This window comes from Mytilus trossulus, chromosome 11 (assembly GCF_036588685.1).
Source record: "Mytilus trossulus isolate FHL-02 chromosome 11, PNRI_Mtr1.1.1.hap1, whole genome shotgun sequence".
In the NCBI taxonomy this organism is placed as follows: Eukaryota; Metazoa; Mollusca; class Bivalvia; order Mytilida; family Mytilidae; genus Mytilus; species Mytilus trossulus.
Genome location: NC_086383.1, coordinates 65747074 through 65771445, shown reverse-complemented (window position 1 = coordinate 65771445; position 24372 = coordinate 65747074). Strand labels below are relative to the sequence as shown.

The 24372-nt window shown below is 32.0% G+C and overlaps 1 protein-coding gene and 1 long non-coding RNA gene across 3 annotated transcripts in view; one reads left to right on the top strand and one right to left on the bottom strand.

Annotated features, from left to right (window-relative positions):
* LOC134691429 (biogenesis of lysosome-related organelles complex 1 subunit 5-like) overlaps positions 1–24372 on the top strand; it is a 280858-nt gene that overhangs the window by 138685 nt on the left and 117801 nt on the right. The gene's annotated exons all lie outside the window — the stretch shown is intronic.
* LOC134691432 (uncharacterized) lies at positions 10525–19462 on the bottom strand. Its single transcript, XR_010102137.1, has 5 exons — positions 18886–19462; positions 16806–16887; positions 15682–15748; positions 14732–14846; positions 10525–10741 (listed from the first exon to the last, which is right to left on the bottom strand). It is a non-coding gene; the product is annotated as an uncharacterized LOC134691432 (long non-coding RNA).

Sequence of the window (24372 nt, the reverse complement as noted above, 5' to 3'; positions counted from 1 at the left end):
ACCGAATTTGACTATTTACAGGATTTGTTTTCACATAAGCAACACGACGGATGCCACATGTGGAACAGGATATGCTTACCCTTCCGAAGCACCTGAGATCATCCCTAGGTTTTGGTGGGGTTCGTGTTGCTCATTCTTTAGTTGTTTATGATGTGTCATGTGTACTATTGTTTGTGTGTTTGTCTTTTTCATTTTAGCCATGGCGTTGTCAGTTTATTTTCGATTTATGAGTTTGATTGTCCCTTTAACATATTTCGTCCCTCCTTTCCAAGCCAAACCATTACCTCCGGCTTTTCCGACTCACAACTTGCAATATGACTTACAAGTTTGCACAAGGTCATGTTTTTCTCTGGCTGTTTATGACGTCTTTACACTAAATCCATAGGATGTTGGATGTGTACGGATTGATTGTTTAGTCTTAGATGCATGATTATTTTATTAGTTGTTAGTGGCTTTGAACTACAATGTAGCTGTCAGATAACTGCGAATACACTCAGATCTGTTCATTGTGTCTTTTTGTGTCGGGATGTATAAGTACCCGGCCACGTCCACTTGCATTTTTTGTCTATCTGATGAGTTAAGCCTTTTTCAACTGATTTTTATAGTCCGTTCTTATGTTGTACTGTTATACCACTGTCCCAGGTTAGGGAGAGGGTTTGGATCCCGCTAACATGTTTAACCATGATGCCACATTATTTATGTATGTGCCTGTCCCAAGCCAGGAGCCTGTAATTCAGCGATTGTCGTTTGTTTATGTGTTACATATTTGTATTTCGTTAATTTTTTTTGTACATAAATGAGGCAGTTAGTTTTCTCGTCTGAATTGTTTTACAGTGTCTTATCGGGGCCTTTTATAGCTGACTATGCGGTATGGGCTTTGCTCATTGTTAAAGGCCGTACGGTTACCTATAATTTTTAATGTTTGTGTCATTTTGGTCTTTTGTGGATAGTTGTCTCATTAGCAATAATACCACATCTTCTTTTTTATATCTTCTACAAATTTGGTGCTCCTACATATAGCCAACAAACCTGTCTAATTGCTTACGCACTGCGTGTTGAGACATTTTGTGTAAAAAGAATGTCACATGTAATTTCCCGCGGATGACCATGTTGATATCATAGACACGTTTTCTCGCGAATAGATTGATTTGCTCAATTACTAAACATGGTAAAGTCTGAAATATTTATTGCATATCATACACGAAGTAGCAGGTATTTAATTATACATGTTTGATGTCTACAATTATTCAAATAAAGATAACAAAAAATAGATGTTTGTTAAAGTCCGGTTGCAAGTATTTCAGACAATTAAAACTTAATGCCAAAAAAATGAAAAATTCAAATTAAATATAATTTTTTTGCTCTGTCTTGGAGTAAAGGCATATAACCCATATAATACATTCATAGAAATGTTCCATAAAAGTACACACCAAGACTCAAAAGATAGAATTTTAAAAGAATTTCAAACTGAAAGAAAGAAGGACCCGATATGTGATTGCTATAGTTATTTTTGGTATGGGTCTAAACATACGGGACGTAGACTTGTTAATACATATTGGATGCCCTAAATCTGTACTCTTTTAGTGGCAAGAGGCAGGCCGTTGTGCGAGAGATGGCCGACAAGAGCTAAGTCTCATTAACGACATGCATATGTCTTTGAAAAATACCGCTAGAGATAATCGTACAAGACAAAGATAGCATGTGTGTCCGTACGCAAATACTGTCACTTTTTTCAGACAAGAAAACAGTTGCAAGTCTGTCGGAAGGTAATATATGTAGTGGATGCGACTTGGAACATTGTTATTGTTCTTCCTGTATATCTTGTTCTGTGCGCATTGAAAAGTGTCCATGCCAAAAGAGATGCTTTTGCAATGTACAGACTTTCCTTAACCAAGAACGTGTAGATGACAAACTAAGTTAAAAGTTTCTTGTGGCATTTACAACTAATAGGTGAATGCAAATTTCTTTGCTCACCCATGGAGTTGAACATAGAGACTTGTCTGGTTAAAACTAAATTGTATAATAAATATCAATACTGTCAATCCGACTAAAGGGTGAATGAAGATTGCTTCGCCCGTCCAAGGAGTTATTCGGTTTAAACTAGACTGTACATTAAATAATGATACTATTATCGATGCTTCACTTCCATTTTTATTTAAAAACCAAGCATAAACCATAATTATAAAATTATTCAATTGAGCCCATGCAATGTTATCAAACTGTAAACTAAATATAAAATCATTCCTGTCTTAGAAGAAAATGACTGAGATAGTTCAGCTGTACAGGAAGACCGTTAATTGAATGTTAAACAAGTATACCGATCATTTTCAGGTTTTTTTTTTATATTCTATCTAGTTTTTATTTTAGATACAAAGAAAATCTTCATGTAAATTTATCATATAACAAAATAACTTCTGTTATGTCTATATGTTATCTTATAGTGAGGGTTTATCATCATGTGCTCCTGTTCAAAGGAGGTTTACACACAGAATAAAAACAAATCGTTTCGTTTCACGAAGGAATCCGTTTTTGTATTAGCCGTTTTGAAAGTTTGAACCTGATGTTGATGAATGTTGAAAAACGTTGAATTGTTATATTATGACACATTTTCGTTGGATTTAAAGCAATATTAAAAAAAACAAGGTACACATGTTGATTTGAGAATTTTATTTTGCTACGCGAATTTTGCCTATCGCGATATGACCTCGGGTGGCACATTGATAGTAAAAAAAAATATCAGAACAGTAAAAAGAAATAGTAAATAATGCCCCCGAGGTCATATGTTATAGGACTAATCTGACCTGATAGGTCGAGTGAGCTTTTATTATCACTTGGCGTCCGTCGTAGTCAATCGTCGTCAGTCGTCGTCGTCTGTTAACTTTTACAAAAACAATTCTTCTCTGAAACTCATGGTCCAAATTTAACCAAACTTCGCCAAACTCATCACTAGGGTATTTAATTTTAAAAAATGTGTCCGATGACCCTGCCTGCCAACCAACATGGCCGACATTGCTAAAAAAAGAACATAGGGGTAACATGCAGTTTTTGGCTTATATCTCTGAAAGTAAATCGTAAAGATCAAATCTGACGAGATTAAAGGGAAACTTCGCAAAAAAATCAAAAATTGATATTATGTTCATTCAGTATAAAAATGCTCAAATTTATAGTTATTAAAGTTTTATTCCGCTAGATAAGCGATCACAATCGATTTTAAATTTAGAGTATCAATTCTCTGCGTTCGGCCATTTTGTCTTTTTTCCCGATCAATAAAAACGATATGTCTATAAACCACAAAGGAACAAAACTACAGTAACCGATGTAGTCGTAATTGCGTGTCGATATCTTGTCAATCGTACGGTTGTTTTATCCGACTAACTAACTTGATACGGAAAATATTCTTATTTTTTTAAATTACCATGGTCTGTTGTTTTTAAACTGTTGATATTGGAATTAGGTAAAAAATCAAAGTTGAAATCATAAATAAGTGTTCCGTTAAAATTGTTTTCGAAAATCTAATTTGTTCATAATTCTTTAAAGTAATAAACTTTTTTCAAATAAATTCTGATCTTCCCTCATCTGATCACCAGCATGGCTAAAGGTATTACTTCCAAAGGTATTGTGAGGGGTGTGAGGTGACACGTCCAGGTATTCCTGTCGGGCTTGCAAGTTCATGCATCGTTTCACCTCTGCAGGTATTGATCAGTGTACACGGCGGATAACTTATAACTTTCCATTTTGAACTATCAGATGTATAATATACAACTCTGTCTTACTTGTCATTACTAAACTCATACGCTTGTTTATAAATAACATTTCTGGTGTAAAGAATCTTATTCATAAAAAAAAATAATACCCAAAAAATAAGATTTGATGAAATTAAAATCTATTTAAATATTTTTTCCAAGGGTGAATTTGGGAAAATGTAAATTATACTCATTGTCAATAGTGAAGGACAGATTCAAACATACCAGAAATATTGATTTAAAAAAATGTACGCACTTGTCGACGATTCGTTTATACGACTTAACAAAAAAACATATATTTTGAATAAATTGGGGTAAAAGTTTTGTAAATAGACTAGTCCACGTATGCCAACAGTATGTAATCATCGAATGTCGATAGACTAGTGTATATCAGAAGAAGAAGAAGAAGAAGAAGAAGAAGAAGAAGAAGAAGAAGAAGAAGAAGAAGAAGAAGAAGAAGAAGAAGAAGAAGAAGAAGAAGAAGAAGAAGAAGAAGAAGAAGAAGAAGAAGAAGAAGAAGAAGAAGAAGAAGAAGAAGAAGAAGAAGAAGAAGAAGAAGAAGAAGAAGAAGAAGAAGAAGAAGAAGAAGAAGAAGAAGAAGAAGAAGAAGAAGAAGAAGAAGAAGAAGAAGAAGAAGAAGAAGAAGAAGAAGAAGAAGAAGAAGAAGAAGAAGAAGAAGAAGAAGAAGAAGAAGAAGAAGAAGAAGAAGAACCAATTTGATTTAAACACAGGTCGATGTATAATTTGCTTTGGTTCATCGAAGTTGTGGACATAGTAAAATCACAGATTTATATTTCAATAAGATTGTTCTCGAACAAAGGAAGGAATTCGTCATCACAATTGTTATATATGCCACTGGACGAACACTAATTATCCCCAAGGGATGTGAATATTTTGCTTGGAAACTTTAGAGTATCAAACTTTCAAATTAATTTCGGGATTTATTTTCTTTCTTGGTATTCAAGGGAAATATGACATTAAATTGGTTCTGTCTTTTTTTTAAACATCGTTAAAAAGATGTGTGTCTAAGGTGGACGCCACAAGAACCCTGTAATACTAGTCAGAGAGTATAGCATGTAAACATTCCTTCTAAAAAATATGGTTGTATTGGAAATCTTTTCATACAGATTGACAACTCATGGTCCGATATGCATGTAATATTTGCCACATGACGCCCATAGTTCTTTCTACCATCATCATCTTATTCTTTGATATTGCTGTAAACATCGATGGTTCACACCCAAACAAAATGGGAGTAATGTACCTTCAGAGCTTCTCCGTGGTATGCACTTGTGAAACTTAATATATAGACGAAATTTCTGTATTGAAATGAATCTACATCTTCAAATAACGATTTTGAGTAAGCACCTTACAAACCAATATAAACTTATGGCAAGATATAACCATGAAAGAATTTAGTTTTTGTCAGACGCAAGAACTCATCACTATCATAAACGTATACGTATATATGCATGCAGTTTCAAATATCAAGAACAAGCGGTCGATGTCGATAGTCCGTTTTCTAACTGTTCAGAGTTAGACATGTCACTTGTTCATTCTTGGAAGCCTTCATATTCCCCGTCCAACGATGGGAACTCTTTCTGGTTGTGTTGACTATAAATGCTTGTATGGTAATTCTGTCGTTTATCTGTACAAGTGGTTGCATTTCCTCTCCTTTCCCAACAAACAAACTAACGAAACGCTACTAGTCTGATTTCTCTAGAGCTCATCCTCAATGGCGCTTATACGTCAGGAAAGTTACATGTATACTAATAATGATTGTTTAAAGAACAACGATGTATGGACGAACTATTCTAAATTCGTCAATATCAGTTATGCATGACTAAAATATAAGTTTTATTACAACTACTGTATTACTTATTTGGATTAATGACGGCTATCATATTCAACATTCGCCAGGTAGTTTCATATTCCGGACATGGTTTTCCGATGTGTGTTTGACATTTAACATAAACTCTCTCTCTTCCTGTTTAACGATTATATAACTTGACATGTTTTACTATGCTAGTCAATAAATAGACAATATCTCAAGTCGTACATTTGTGTAGTGATTTTCCTTATTGGCGATTGCACAAATATTATCATAGAATTTAAAAAAATAAATGTACAAAAATCCTCAAAAAAAAATAATGCCTTAGCTTAGATCATTGGTATTCTTTTCACAAAAAGTTTGTGTAAATGATTGTCAAATGAATTTAATTATGTAAGAATGAAATGTTATAAAGAAACTAAAAAAAAAATCAGGCATGTGGTATGTTATTATTTTTTTCAATTAAAAACTTTAAAATTGCGATAGTTTTATGAGTATTAAACACAGCCAGATTTGAATACAAGTTAAGAAATTCCGGTAAAGTCAATGATATCAAACAGATGTGCAATGGTATATCAAATTGGGAAATATTGCATTTAGTTTTTATTACAGATTAAAACTACTAATTTTTACTTCATATTTGAATCTTTACGCCGATTGCCGCTAAGAAAGTAATCCAAAATTGTTTCCTTTTATTTATACACTTTTGGAATTATGAATCTGAATTTTATTTTCAATTAATTTACACAATTTAATTATTGTATCTTTATTCTCATCGTGTATTAAATCTTAGTGTATTAAATACAGCATACTCTTTCTAATCCTTTCTGATTATCCTTTCCAAATAACAACATTCATACCTGTGTACGCTTGAACTCACACCTGCGGCTTAATAGCTACAAGGTAAACGAATTGACCTCAAGCCGAGAAATATACAGTGACCTTTACAAAATAATATACACACTCTGCTCACACATTAGTTGCATTGAAATGATAATCAAAACAATAACGGTAAATAGAACTGAAATATTTTCAGTTCAATATCAGTAAAAATGTTCAATAAATATTTTATGAAAAAAATCTCAACAATAATTAATGAAATTTATTCGAAAACATTTACTAGAGATAATTTTATAGGAGTTTAATTCAATCAATACAAAATGGTATATGCATATTCATTTTCGTTCATTCTTATCTTGTGGTTAATAACTACGACCATTCGTCAGCTGTCACTTTTAATTACGTATATTGTCGATAAGCTATAAGAGTTAAACAGATTTTATTTTTTCCCAGAATTCAACAAATCGGGCTAACCCACTCGAGAATTCAACCAAAAAGTTACAAATACTTGATTTTCTCCGTTATTAGAAGGAATATAAATTTAAAACTTTGCAAATGTGTTTTTTTTATGTTAAGATGAACATAATTAGATGATAAGTAAAAAATCGCGGAATTTCCCTCTAACATGTTCATCAGGTTAAGATCTATCCGCCCTTAAATTTTCAGACGAATCCGACAACCCATTATTAGGTTGTTGCCACTGGATTGGTAATTTTAAGGAAATTAATATATGCAGTTTTTGGTTATTATCTTGAATATGATTATAGATAAAGGTAAACTGTAAACAGCCATAATGTTCAGCAAAGTAAAATCTACAAATAAGTTGACATGACCAAATTGTCAGTCGACCCCTTTTGGAGTTATTACCCTTTATATTTAATTTTTAACAGTTTTTCGTAAATTTTTAAAAAACAAAAACATCTTCTCTGAAACTACTAAGACAAATTTAACCATAATTGGCCATAATCATTATTAGGGTATCTTGTTAAAAAGAATGTGTCCGATTACCCTGCCTTCCAACAATCATGGCCGACATGGTTAGAAATAGAACTTGGGGGTAAAATGCAGTATTTGGTGTATACCTCTGAAACTAAAGCATTTGGAGCAAATCTGACAGGTGGCAAAAATATTCATCAGATTTAGATATATATCTGCCCTGAAATTTCCAGACGAATCTGATAACCCGTTGTTGGGTTGCTGCCCCTGAGTTAGTAATTTTACGTAAATTTTGCAGTTTTTTGTTAATATCTTAGATATCGTTATAATATCTAATATCTAATACTATTAATTATGATTTAAACCTTGTTTTACATGATTTCCATAGCATCAGTAAATACAGATGAACGACACAAGCTCTTCAGAGCCTCTAGTTTGTAAGCATTACACGTGAAAAGTCAAGTCATTTTGCTTGAAAATCGAAAACGAAGTCAATGAGACCCCTCCCCTATACAATTGCTTGCGCATTTACCATTCAGTTATGCTTTGTGAAATTATACTATGAATGCAATATGAAAGAAATTTTATACACGCAGTGATATTAAGGCACTTTACGAGAAAAATACGTTAAAACACATATTAATTTTAAACAATTTTAACTTAATATTGCCAGAAAAGAATTTCTTATCAGCAGTAATAGTGTTAATCATTAGAATCTAAATTTAATTTTTCACGGTTTGTTTATATCAAAAGTGAAAGTAGTCACGTGACCCGAGCAGCTACTGAAGGTGTTTATTTCATTTTCAACTCAAAAGTCCAGCGTGTTGCTGGAACCTTTCAACATAAAATAAAGCATCAATGAAATCGTCTGAATGTATATTTTCTGAAAAATGCTATCCAAAGTTTAAGCTATACTGACAAAAGGTAAAAACTGGTGTAAATCTGATGAAAAAGGGGACATTTTTACGATTTGTCCCGTTTACACCACTCGTTTTCATTAATATCAAGATATTTACGTGTTTGGATAGCAATTATCTGTTAAAAGAGACATTTCTCGTTTCAGAATGGTTACAATCCAGTCATTCTGTCTCCGGGAACACGCTGGACTTTTTAATATTATAAATCGAGTTTTATTGTGTATCGTTTCAGGGCCATTATATCAATCGCTTGAATGACGTTGTATGAGAACACCTTGAACATTTGCGGACAGATCCAATTTTCCGGAGAAGTGTAAATACCGCGAAAACTTGAATTGATGGACAGTTTTGCGCCTTTAATACAATGTGTTATTTGTATTTATTTTTATTGTTTATATATTATTTTAGTTATTTATTTGATGTATTAAACTTTTACCACTGCCAGAATTGAAAAAATAAATATTTTTGTGATCAGATATTTTTTTTGTCAAGTCCAAGTACGCTTTTAGGGGTGCTATCTTTTAATACTTTGTAAAATATACCCGATTTTGTGATATAAGAGGCATCAAGTTGATAAATTTTAGAATGAATATTCAGATGTACAAATTCTATTGTCCCTCATTTCTCACTGCCCACTTTTAAAACTTTCCTACATATGGCCCTTGCTACCTTCGGCCCCGCCTTGTAGAGTAGAATATTATTTCCAGATTCATTTTTGAAGAGGACACCTTGAAATTTTCCACCAGCATATTTTGTTTAAATTTCAGTGTTTAAAGTTTAATTGATCGACTTAATTTCACAAAAATATTTATATTTGACTTAGTTTTCCATCATTTGTGGAGAAACACCTACCTTATTCCAGCCATACCTTCATATATTCCTGAACATCAAGTTTACCTGCATCACCAACGGAAAGGTAATGTTCTGCATTTTTCAAATGAAAAAAATCTTCAACTAACAATCCAGTCTACAGTATAAAGTGTGGAATAGTTCATAAAATATTCAGGTATAAGAACACGGGAAATTTTTGTTTGGAAAACAGGGTTGTGCCTGTTCCAGAATCACAGAATACAAACACGATTTGATTTTTAATTCCTATTAAGGGGTGCTTCAGAAAATACTATGTCCCAACCAGGGACCACACTAATTTTACACCCCCACCGCCCACAGAAAAAATAATAAATTAGAAGAATACTCTGTTTGCATTTAAAAAATAAAAAACACCAATTAATTATTATTCTTCCCTCGGGATGACATAGTATCTTCTGAAAAAAGATTTCTCCAAAAAGAAGTGGCCGTAAATTTTCAACTATTTCTATATAATTTAATTTTGGATGTAACATGTCTTCTGATTGGCTGATGTCGTTCTGTTAATCAGCCCATAGACATAATTTACCGACCATGCAAGGGCCTTTTAGCCAGTCAAGGTATTTAAAAACTTCCATTTGGCAGACATAGTTATGTCATGTGACTGATCGTCATCAACGTCTTTTCATGATTTACTCTGGTTAAAAATTGAATGACGAATTAAATTATAGGAAATGACTAATATTATTTTCTGCCTTTTCTAAATGGCATTTCACACTTTAAATTACACGTGTTATTTGGTGTGCACCACATTTTTTAATGTTATTTCTTCAGACAAAAAAAAAATTAAGTCATTCCTTAAATAAAGGGAGTTGAAGGTTTGACCCTGCCAATTCTGTGTGACTGTTCTCAGTCAGGAGCCTGTACTTTCGCAGTTGTCTTTTGTTGCTGTACATCATATTTGTTTTTCATGCATTATTTGTCATTTCTGGGCTTTTAAGCATAGCAGACTATGCGGTTTTGTTTTTTCTCATTTTTGAAGGCCATACCTTAAGTAGCTAATTTCTGTGTCATATAAATGAAGATAAAATTGAGAATGGAAATGGTGAATGTGTCAAAGAGACACGGAACCGAACATAGAACAGACATAAAAGTTGTTTCATCATGTTCATAGGCATTTATATCATTTTTTTTTTTTTATAAATGCCATACAACTTATTTTTTTTTCAAAACAACTTGAGTCTGAGATTGCAATATCAGGACCTGTCCCTCAATTTGGTCTTAATTTTTCTAAAGAAAACAAACAAACACTGTTTTTCTCCGTCATTTGATTACATAATATTATAGCAATTGTGAAAAATTCAACCTTTGAGATACAATTTTTTATTCATATTTTTATATCACAAGTTCACTAAAACTGTATTAATACCAAATTCATTTTATATTTCACTAAAATTGTATTACATGTATCAAAATTATTTCCAATTTCACTGAAATTGTATTACCAAATTAGTAACACAAAGCTATAAAGCAATATTCATGTACATCAAATGCAAACTTGGATGTCGGATTTAAACAATTCAGTTGTAGTGGTAGTTTTTGGTCCTTTTGTTACTTTTCTCTGTTGGCTGCAACACATAAATACTACACTCTGGTTTAGAGAAAGTCTGAAATTAGAAATAAAATAATTACAGAATTGAGTGAATAACATAATACCTCAAGCTATACTGTATAATACATAATATACAAAGTATAGCAGTCTAAAATATTTGGCTTAAAAATGCTATAAATGAAAAAGTTCTTGAAACTGTCACATCGTCATTGGCATCTTAACAATGTGACTTTATATGTATACTCTGGATACCAAACATGAATACTTAAAGTATTTTTACTTTTAGTACGCTTCAGAGTGGTTTCAATATAGACAAAGAGAATATTTTGAGGCTCAGAATGTGACTATCTTGTTTATTTTTTTTCATGAGAAATTGCATACGGTACCCCAAAAAATTAAATTACTGGAATTCAAAATGGTGGCTTTCATAGTTACAGACTGGTAGAACGTGGAATCTAACACCTCAAAATATTTGTCAACGTCAAATAAAAGTATCGTTACAAACTAATTGCATTAGAATGGATTTTAACCAATGAAGAACTGAAATAAATTGAACCACACGTTGATTATTTTTTTTTCATACAATTGATGTCATGATGTAGAAAGGGATACATTGACAAATTACAAAAATATATGACATTAATAACAAATGAAATTATTAAAAGCATCAAGTTGAATAGAAGCCTTGATTCACAGATAATTACCAACCGATGAATCTAAACAAATCACACAGTATAGCAATGTTATTCATATGAATTAAAAATATACCAAATTTCATTAAGTGATTTATACATAGTTCATAAGAAAGATAGGACTGAACAGTGTATATATATGTATGGTAGACAAACATTACTTTCTTGACCTTTAAAAGCCCACCCACAATATGGTATGTGTTTTTCTCATTGTTGAAGGGCAAACAGTTGCCAATATTTGCTTCTTCCCATTTTTTTAATTAGTATATATAACAACTTGTGTACTTTTATCATAAAAATTCCATAAGCTATCACATGTATCTAACATTGCATATTAAACCTTAACCTTCAAGACCTTCCCCCTAAAATATATACTTACAAAATGAATTAAATTAATTTTAGGATGAACTACTGTAACTTTGCAAAAGTGATCATCAGCAGATCCACCAAAGATATAGAGACAATAAACTGGTGGAATACCCAAAAAGATAAAGAAAATAAGAAGGAGAGACTGACAAATAATATCAACATGAAAGATAGATACTACAACTATTCAATTTTTATGGAAAAGTACCCAAAAATGTATTTGAATTTCGATCAATTTAGAAGCAAAACCACAAAACTACAATCATATCTCTCAGACAAGAAATATTGGCAAAATCTTAACAAATCTGGACAGCAGCATTCTTTTCTTGGCCATTTTTCTCTTAAAAATTGGCTTTCACTTAGCTCCAATGAAAGGCTTCAACACCAGCTAGTCGACTGTAGACCTTGTTCAACTGTTCATTTCAACTTTTCAACTCTTCATAAATCCATAGCACCTAATTTTGAAAATGCACACCAGCTTTACGAACAAGGGACAGAAAACATATTAAAGATAACATCACCAAACAGCAATACCACTACCAAGGGAATGAAAGTAATAAAATCAATCGTCAACATCATCCAACCCATAGTAGAGCAACGTTTAGATATGAAATTTCCAAGACCCATTTCAGATTCCATCATGCTGTCCCCACCAGTAACACCAAAGGAATTGCAATCAACAAAAATTAAAGTTATGCAAGAAAGCAGGAAAAAAATCAATGAATCTTTCACCGACGGAGGAAATGACGTTAACAATTTCCTTTCTTCATCAATTTCCTTCCGTGAGCATGACAGGATCCGCCTCGGCAATTTTTTTGAAACCAAAGACAACGCCCAACAGAGAGTAAATAAGAGTCTAGAGAAAGAGAAAACTGGTAAGAGGAAACACAAAAACCACCATGGACAATTTGACTCTTACAGATTTGACAGAACAGAATTTTTAGCAGAGATTAAATCCAAAAATGAAGGGGACACGATCAACTGGACAGCTCTAGCCCGTAAATATCAAATGACCTGCAACGACAAATTTCCTGCAAACGGGGGGCAAATTATACAGGAATATGCTAGAAGCAAAGGAATTAACACCATCAAATTCAAATCAAAAGTTTATAAAAACCAAAGGGCATATTTTAGAAGGGTAAGGAGGGCAAAAAAAGTGGTTATCGTCAGCAGAACAAAGATTTCCCTCCCTACTCCAAGGCAGTCATCCCACTTGAAGAAAGATATAAAGGTAAAGATAGCTTCCGGAGACTTGTATTTAGGGGAAGAAATAGCACCAAAGGACATCATTTCAACTACAATAACAGATGGAAAATTGCAGCAGAAAACAACAGTAATACATGGTAGAAAATTCCCCCTCGTTAGACTGAGAAGAATAGCTTTGCAGGAACAGGTAAGCAGTGGAGTATTACGATATTTTAGTGACCAGGAATATGACAGCTTAACCATGGACCAACTTACATCTCGTTATATCAGGATCGGACAAAAACCACCAGCAGGAACTCTTTCAGATAAAATAGAACATCTAAAACTCACTGAAAGAACAAGAAAAATTAAACTATGGCACGACCACAGCTGCATCTTAAACCATTCCTATGTATGTTTCACCATCTCATGGCTATATGATCCTGCCAACTATTTTACTGACATAGAGTACCAAGAGAAGTATAAAGACCGTAAGCCAATTAATGTTCAAGGTATAGTAGAAAAACCAAAGTTATATATTTTCGGCCAATCAGGTAGCAGCGACGTAGAACAATCCAGTTACACTGCAGTTAGAATTGAAGACCTCCAAATTTTATCGGAACCTATCACAGCAGACAATGGTAATATTAAAATTTTTGATGTGATGCGTGTATTCAGCGGCGACGGTCCTGCAAGACAATTTGAAATCGGACAGCAGAGAGGTGGAAATTATCCATGTGTATGTGGAGTTCACGCGAATGCTCATGGAAATTTTGTTCTTTGTTATGGCATTTCACCTCTTACACTAGATGAACGAGTCGGTATAATAAAATCCACGCGATGTTTCGAAGAACTGAAAAAGGGAAATTTAAATCCATTCCAAAATTTAAAGAAAGACGACCTCATAGAAGAACTAGAAAGCAGAGATATTGATATTCACAACATGTTACGTCCTGAACTACAAGAAAATCTATCCGCCCTACTTCATGGAATTTGCAGACCACCAGCTCTAATGACAACAAATCCTACTCTTTCAACCCATCATCTGAACTTAAACAACTATGAAATATTTGGCATGGAACCATTACATGATCTTTCCAATTTTATACAGAACATTATAACTGAATTACCATCCCATATAAGCGACAAAAAACTTCAAAAAGAATTAGAGGAATTTTCAAAACACACCATCGGAGATAAAAATCAAATAAAGGGATCCGATGCGCGGCTATACTTAGTAAAATTATCCCATTTTTTAGCTTCTTCACAACAGACTGATCCAAGCATAAGACAGATGATTGACTCGCTTCTTGAAATAACCAACATTTCTTATTCTAAGTACAACACCAGATCTCCAAAACAGATACTAAGGCTATATAATCAAAGCTTTCTTCTCGCGATAAATTGCAGAAACGTTGTCGGAGTCCCGTCTAAAATGACATCAAGGAAATTTTTTGGTAGTCATTTCCACAGTGTATCCATCCATCTTGCAGAAGTTCAAAGAATATTTAATTTAAGGTCCCTCGTAACAGAACAAGAAGAAAGATGTTTTGGAGATCTACGAAGAATTTCAGAAAACACCAGTAACCGTCAACCAAAAACCGTATGCGACAACGCAGTTCTTCGATTCACTTGTCAACAATCCAGCAAGCAGGACAGTATTTACATTCAAGAATCTATCATTCAAAAGCTCGCGAAACAAATTCAGGCCAAACCCAGAACTTTAATTCCTTCAACCATTCTTAATACAAGACCTATTTTATTACAAAGCCATCTGGAGAGGATAAGTGATTACATCTTACCTGGCGAAGGAGTTTGGTGGCATATGGAAGATGGTAACATGATCTTCCATGATGGTCCTGATGATGAACCTTTTCACATCGAAGGTCCAGACATGCACCACTTCCGGTCATCCTCCTATAAAGAAGAACATCAACAACTGAAAGACATCTGGGAAAAGGTTATAGAAAATTATAAAAGAAACATCATCACATTACCACTTCAAAGAATTAAGACGTTTGACAAAGATGGCAAAGTCGTGTATATAACACCAACTGAGACAGGTATGTATAAACTGTTTAAACCAATGTCAACTCCAAAATATTATATTATTGATGATATTTCAAGACTATTCATGAGAAATGCAATGAAAATTTCCCAAGCAACAACATAATTTAGATTATAATATTTTTTGATAAATCGGGTCCAGACATAACTGAATACTCTTGCAAAAATTCGAATTTTTTTGTTATATATACCTTTCTTAACTGATAAACTTTTGTTTTATGGCTGCATCTCTACTAATCAATCAAAAATAACTTTATTATTAAGGATCTAAAGAAAAGACGTGCTTGTTCATGTTTGGAATTAATTGTGTTCCTTGTTTACAAGCATGTTTAAAATCCAGCTCAGTATAACAATCGTGTACAAAGCAATGTAGAATATTGATTTGCATGTTCTCAATTTGAATTTGCAAATATTTTGCTGCTAGAAGTTTTAAAGACCTTATATTATATATTCATCATCATACATATATTTGGAAATCTAGGTATTTTTTCGAATAATAATTTCATGATTTTTTTGGTGAAAATCTGGTATTTGATACATTTTAATTCTTACTTGTTTGACAATATTTCAAGTTATGAAAGTTATGCCTAAAGTAATAAATGTTAAGTGAAAAATAACTTAAAATTCTTTTTAGATGTTATTATTTAATTCCTTAAAATTGCATCTCAATACTGTATAAACTTACCAGAAACTACTGATGTTTTTTGTAGACTTGCCATCTGAGTCAACAGACAACTACCAGCACAACATACCTGTACAAGGTAAATGATAGATTTAAATGTTTCTCAATACTAAAACAATCATGCTAATATCAATGATTAATCTTAAGGTAGATAGGGTGTCTTCTTCCATCATGGATTTTGGAATACCAGAAAACAAGGTCTATATCTAATAGAATGTGCAAATTTTGAAAGTAGTAGGAAATTTATGTGTAAGAACTTTCATTTCAATATAGAAAATGACATGCTGTATCATATTTAGGGTTGTATTTTACAAAAAACAGTAAACTTTTGTTAAATTTTTTTTTTTTATAATTTTGCCACACAAGGCATTAAGGGGAGGCAACTCAAATGCAAGGGCAGATAATTCAGATTAAGGTACTTTAACAATGGAATGTTTTAGAAATTTACCTGTTTTATTATGTAGCAAGAAAACAGGTCTGGGGACCCCATTTTTTTCTTTTTCTTAACTGAAAGCATACTATTAAAGTTATATTCTCATAGGTTATCTCAAAATTCTATGACGTAGATTATGATTTATGGTCCAATTATTAAAAAATTCTATGAAATACAATTAAGACACCCCACCCCATCTACCTTAAGTTAAACTTGTTTTTCTCCATTCATGTTAGTTGATAGACAAATTTTATGAATCTGGGAAAAAAACAAACACAGAAATAGTTATTTGTATAATAAGTTATAAATGTGTCTTTTTATCTTCTTATTTTGATATGGAGAAAGTAAACTTGATCGTTGGTTTTGCCGTTTGAATAGTTTTACACTAGTAATTTTGGGGCCCTTTATAGCTTGTTGTTCTGTGTGAGCCAAGGCTACGTGTTGAAGGCCGTACATTGACCTATAATGGTTTACTTTTTGAAATTGTTATTTGGATGGAGAGTTGTCTCGTTGGCACTCACACCACATCTTCCTATATCTATTGACCAATTTGTGTACTGTCTTTCATGTCAATTGTATAGCATAAGTATATATAATTATGTCTATCTAGTTTAGCAAGATCAACAAAATCAATTTTGGACAGAAAAACTGTGTCTGTTCAGTATGATTAAGCATCATAATTATAATTCTTTACCTGCATTTTTTTCTCTCCATAGAATTTCAAGGCAGTAGTGGCACCAAAGAACCTGCCAACGAGGATCAACCATCAACTTCGCCTGAAAAGAATTTAGAACAAGGTATATTACTACAAAGGAAATAATGTATTAATATGATGATTATATTCTTAAAAGGTGTGTGTTAACTTCATTTGATTGTTTATCTTATATAAATTCAATCACTAATAATGTTCATTTAGCATATTAAAAACACAGATTTATAAATACTTAAGATTCTTCAGGCAAGAAAGGTACAGCCTACAGGTTAATATCCTAATCATATTTTGCCCTTTTTTGTTGACACTTTAGAAAATGTTATGTAATCTGCATAAATTTTATTTCAGTATAAATCTACATAAATTTTATTTCATCTAAACATTTATCATAGATCCATATCAAATTCCAGACATAGAAAATGAACTTGAGACCAGAGAGGAAAGAGAGAGGAAACTGCTCGAGAACAACAACATTAAACATTTGTACAAATCACATATTAAAGGTAATTAAATAATTCAAATCAAGTAGAGATTCAAATTGATGTGACCATTAAGTAACCTAGAACAAAATTGTATTTTACCACAAGAGAACAGATTCATACAGACACCCACACCAGGAACATGCCTACCTAATAATAGTGTAGGCATAGCATAAAAAAGACTTCTAAAATTATTCTGCGCTTTTTTTTTTATTGATGGACATGATGGATTTATTCCTGCATCTGACATTAACATACATACATTGTTCCTACATGATGCCTTTAATAAAAGATTTTTTTTATATTCTTGTACAAATATATAAACAATAAGCAGCTGTTAATGACATATAATTTTATATATGTTCAAACTTCCTGGATTCATATTACTTCATAACTCAACATCATATAGCATGTATAGTTTCGGTAAAGGCTTAGTCTCCATTAAAATGGTAGGAGGGTAGAAGTTTAATTATTGAATGTGGGCCATGGTTTTTTTTTTTACCATTATGCATAATCATCTTCCACCTACATGCATTTAATGAAATAGCCTTAATAATATCATAAATTTTATAACAATTTTAAAGGAATCTATCTATTGACAGGTTTTTAAATTAATATGTTTAATTTCAGTTTTAAAGTGGACTATACAGCCTAGCAACATCAGTGTCCATGAAAGTGTTACCACCCAACGAAATATATTACCAGGTAATTTTACTTAAACTTCAGACTCTCATTCTTTAATGTCTTATTATTGTATATATAAATAAACTGAAATTACATGTATGCAAATACTTTTCTACTTTGTTTTTTTGGATTGCTGTCTCATCTCCCTTTTCCATACATGAAACCATTATTTCTAATTTTCAGTTAACCAAAAACCATCAACATGCAAAAGAAAATTGTTCGAATCTGACATTTCGAACACTGAGACTGGTAAGTAAAGGTTTCCTTATATAAATTTTCTCAGCTAAAATAAAGAAAATTGGCAATTTTTTGTGACAAAACAGTGATGCAATTTAAAAATTCGAAAAAGTTTAAGTGAATTGTTTTGATTCATGTTCAAAAATACTTATAGAATAACTTGTGAAAGAAATCAATCATGCAACAAAAATATTCTAATTCCAATACATGACCGAACAACACATTAATTCACAAATGTGTGTAGAACATGAGTTTAATATTGATGATATTGTTGCTGTTCTGTCACAAGTTGAGCATATTTGTAACCATAGGCAAATTTCCTTTTTATGAAAAAAAAAGAAGTAGAAAATGTAAGAAACTATATTTCCTTTTCTACACATCCTTTTCAATTAGTTTCTATTGACAGCGTCTATTGCTCTTTATTCTATTGTGAAATCACTGTAACTGATAAACTCATTGTATGTAGTTCATTGCAACAAATGTAATAATATAGTTTAATTTTGTTTCCATTTCATTTAAATAAAAAATAAGTACATATATATATATATATATATATATATATTGCGGTTTTTATCCAAAGCAATCATAGGTTTGAACATAGTTTTCAATTTAGACTCGTTTATATATATATATATGTAGTCATTGATATGTCATATACATACATTTTTTTTTATTTCAGTATCTAGTAGAAAGAAGACCCCTTTTGACCTGGCTGTTCAGTTACTGGGCCCATCAACCGATGTGGATGACTGCATCAAGTATAAGGCATTGAAGATGAAACATCCCACTCATAAATCCTTCATATCAAATTTTAATCAATCATTCTCCCGGCTACAGATTGAGGTCAGCAAAAAGTACCATTTCCTGAAAGACATAATACAAAATAATGAGGGAAAGGAGAACCTAGAGAATCTGTTAGCTGACAAACGGATTGCACAAAAGCTGCTTGACCACTGGGGATTGTACCATTATTAATGTCCATTGCACTGTAAATTTGGGGGGACTAAATCCATAATTAATTATATTACATGACACCAAGCATACCAACGAAATAAAAAAGGAGATGTGGAATGGTTGTCAATGAAATATCTACATAGCAGAGAATTAACAACTGTCAATAATGAGCAAATCCCATACTGTACAGTAAGATATATATACAATATATATTTTAAAGATTAAAATTTAAACAAGAAAACACATTTACTTAATATGCTTAAATCATATAGTTTCTAAATATAAAGTTTTTCTATAAAGTTATATAGTCTCTAAATATAAAGTTTTTCTATAAAGTTAAGTATCTACAGCACAAGTTTTAGATTCATGTATGATATGACATATGATGGATGTCCAGTCGGAGATATAATTTGCATAATATCCAGTACAGGTTACATTGGTATAAAAATTATTGCTTTTAAAGTGCAAGATTTACAATATGCTCCTTAGACGCTTACATACGAAAAAGAAGATGTGGTATGATTGCCAATGAGACAACTATCCACAAAAGACCAAAATGACACAAACATTAACAACAATAGGTCACCATACGGCCTTCAACAATGAGCAAAGCCCATACTGCATAGTCAGCTATAAAAGGCCCTGATAAGGAAATGTAAAACAGTTCAAACGAGAAAGCTAACAGCCTTATTTATGTAAAAAAAAGAATACATGTACGAGACCACAACAAAATTGTTATGTGATAATATGAGGCTAATAACGACAACTTCATTCAGTGACTCATCAACGTTCAATATTTTAAAATCTGTCAAATGGTGCATTGGGCATTTTTAATTTGTATACCTCCAGTGCCTTGCATCACAAGGCTTTTTCAAAAATAAATGTGAAAAAGGGGGATGGGGAATGGATTAAAACAAAATCCATACAGTGTTATGGTATGTTCTTCAAGGAAACATGTATCCATATAGGTTAATATCATGGTAATTTGAAACAACAGTAGGTCATTTAACTGCCTTCAACAATGAGCAAAAACAATACTGTTTAGTAAGGTATAAAATGCCATTACCAAGGCATTAAAAATTGTGAAACAGTATAAGTGAGGAAACCAATGACTTCATTTCTGCTAGAACTATGAATTGATATAGGAAGAGGTGGTATGAGTGCCAATGTTAAAATAATTAACATCAGACATGTAGCAAATGAGCAACAAATGACAATCACTAAAAAAGATGGTACAAAAGACTGATCAAGACTGTTTTAATTGCTGTTCTTCCTAATCTTTATAATCTCCAAGTCACATAGAGGCCTTCATCAGCTGTAACATCATCATTTATTTTAAGAATCTGCCAGTCAGCCCCATTTCCCCTTTTTTTACTAATTTTCTTTTTGAAAAAGCCTTATTTGTTATATTAAATATGAAGAGATTTATGAAGTGGACATCTCCAATAAACAGACATGACAGCTACTGTATTCACTTCTCACATTGTCATAATTTTTAATAGTTATCAAAAGTACCAAGATTATAATTTAGTACCCCAACAGGCGTTTCGTCTACATACATTTTGTACGACTCATCAGTGACACTTAGATCAAAATAGTATTAAACCAAACAGTTGTGCTAAATATGGCTAAGGTAATCTATTCCTGGGATAAAAAAATCCTTAAGTTTTTTGAAAAATTCAGTTTTGTAACAGTAAATTTATAAAAATGACCATATAATCATAAACTTGTTGACAACTGAAATTTGAAGAACAATCCTTGTTCCGATCTACATGTATCAGAGTAATCTTAAGGCAGACTTAAAAAAACTCGGGCTAATTTTTGATTGATTGATTTGTGATGTAATATAAGGCCACTTCTAGCACTTTTGGTTGTAATGGGGCGGCCAATTTTTACTGTTGAAGGTTGTAATGGGGCAGCCAATTTTTACTGTTGAAGGTAAACTGGAGTGTCGGGATATTTAGAACCTAAAACTTTCAGAAGGAAAACCGAACACCATAGTTAATTAAGATGGGGGTCTAACGTCTGCAATTTACAGGTTAAGAAGGCCCTCTAAAATTGATTTAAAGTTAGTATAAATACAATATTAAAAGAGTTACATTCGTTCAGGTAAATCTTATACAATGATAGGTAGCTTTATCTTAAATTCATCATTAGAATGAGACAGTGAATACAGCATCAGCTTCATGTACTTGAGAGTCAAACCCATGTATACAGCCGATTCTCTACTGGATACATGTACTAATTTGAGAAATCAAATTCCTGGATTTGACATTAAAATCTTCACTGGATATGACATAATAATACCGGATATGAAATAATAATACTGGATATGACATAATAATACTGGATATGACATAAAAATACAGGATAGTATTAAAATTTCCCTGTGATGACTATTTTGTAATTTTATCATATACCGAGGTGACTGTTAGAATTTCTGGACATCTAAATTGTGTTGTATAAAACAGTATCATAGTAGGTTGGCCATAGGGTTGGTCATTTGATTTATTATGATCTGTAGAGTTTTGAACTATTCTGTCTGGTATTTTAACTTATCATCAAGGATGTGATAAAATATTTTTCTAAATTTTGATCTTATAATAATAAATAATTTTAAAAAGTTATATTTTGTGAACTTTCAAGATTTATCTAACCAGTTTTTGTTGTAAAATTTTTCTAAATTTTAAAAAAGTTCAACAAAAAAAATTAAATTAAAATGTAACACAAAAATAATGATGGCATGGATGACATGCATATAAAAATAGGTAAAATATTTCATCCATATAACATGTACAAAGTGATATCCATAAAATTTCAGTATACAAACTCCCTTGCTGTGTAAAATTCCCCTTACTTTATTTCATTTCTTATTCTACATTGCAATATTTAGTTTCAGTCCAAGTCCGGTTAAAATTCTTATATTAAATGAAAATTTTTGGTTCCCTTCCCCCCCCCCCCCCCCCCCTAGTTAAATTTGCACATTTAAATTTGGACAAACATTATATATAAGTAAATGATAAACATTAAAAAAAAAATCGTAATGATACTTGAAATTAAACAGTCAATGTTTTAACATGTTTAAGAAAATGTTTGCATGTCATCCGTCTTTCTTTCTTCAAATATTGAATTTTATTAAAACCATTAACAGACCATAATTGTAAACCAATTACTGTTTCTTAAAATAAAAAATAAAGTCGCAAACAAATAAGGCAAAGTTATGCAATATGTAAATCATATTTTATGAATAAAAATCAAACTAAATATTTAACTGCAAATTTTTTTTTAAAGTGAACAGCATAAAAATAATTATAAAAGTATCCACTTGGACTGAAATTTGCAATGTGGTGGTGGGTGGGGAATGCAGCCAAGATTATGTAAAATCTTGCCAGTCACAAGCCTGGAAGGAAGGGAACTTCAACATATAAATGGAAGTGACCTTCTGAATGCAGAGTGAACCACCATAAAAGAAGGAAAATTCTAGTCATGTGCAAGAAAAGTTTATATGCATGTCACTGTTTTAACTTACTGTCAATACACATCTTAATTGCCTGAAGTTATGTTTACAATATTTACAATACCCATAGTATTATTGTATTGATTTTATAAAACAGTAATTAAGACTAAGAAACTCAATGAAATTTTCAGGACCAAAAGATTGTCCCAAATTTCTTTTCTTTGCAGCATAAGCACTTGTTCTGAAGAGATCTTAAAAACCAAATAAAACATGTACAGGGAAATCTTAGTAGGGGAAAGGAAAATCATATCAAATGATTTACTTAACTATTGGGAATCTTAACAATAAATGGATAAATCATACTTTACATGTACAAAATCCTGAGAAACCCATATATGTTTTATATTCTGAATCACTTCGACAAACTGTAAAATACAATTAAAAAAATGCCACATGCATTCGAAAATCTTCCAATTCATTTAATTTGTATTATCGTCTAATATTAAGATAGGCATTGCATAGAAGCCTACTGTACTTATTGTGGTTTCGTTTTTATAGTAAAACCATGTTATAATCATCCTTCGGGAATTCATTGTAAGTATTTCCGTGTCAGATGGCGAAAAACAAAAAATCGGAAACTACGTATACACTATATATAGCAATTTAAAACATAAATCTGCACCATAGAAAATTCTACGACAGGACTAATATAAAATGACAGTAAATGAAATTTTAACTCATGTCATGTATGTGGATTTTCAGCCTTGATGTGTGTCGGTCTAATTAACTCTTACAATAAGCGACCATGTTTTGATGTGTCACTCTGCTACTAGACGTAAAGGGACAATGATGGCTCATTTTTATTTACAACAGTATCATTCGTACTAAAATAAATATTTTCTGATCTAACTAAAATAAACAACAAACAAGAAATTGGATCTCATAAATTTTATTTAATTAAAAAAATGACCAAACAATCATAAAGATTATATGTATCCTATGGCCTTTGTTAGTCTTGTATTATTTTTAATTTTAGTTTCTTGTGTACAATTTGGAGTGTAGTATGGCGTTCATTATCACTGAACTAGTATACATCTATATATATTTGTTTAGGGGCCAGCTGTAGGACGCCTCCGGGTGCGAGAATTTCTTGCTGCATATATTTTGATATTTAAGTCAATGTTTGTTGTCCCTAATATTTTTTTAACTGTGCATTTGCATTCAGATATAATCCCAGACCAAATTTAATTGATCATAGTGTATTAATTTACGTTTTTTGATTGAGTTAAGCCTGTCAATTAGGAGATAAGTTAACTGTATTGTATTTTAAGCTCCGACATTGGGGATTTGATGGTCGCAAATTAAGTTTACTGGCGACGCTTTAGCGGAGACAGTAAACGGGTATTTGCGACCATCAAATCCCCAATGTCGGAGCTTAAAATACAATACAGTTATCTCCATTCTAATGAAACTGACAGAAAACAACGTTAAAACATGTATTTAAAATCTGTCATATGCCGTCTGCGCTTGCGGGTACGTCCCATAGCATCAATTGTTAATTGATGCCATGTAAATAAGTGACGTTATCCAATCAAAATGAACGTTACAAACGTTGTTGCATTAGAATTGATATTTCATCGTGTGTTTTTCTATGTTGTGATGATATGCTATTATTTCAGAAAAAGGGAGAAGGTTTGGTACCATTAAAACGTTTAATACCGCTATAAATGTTTGCACC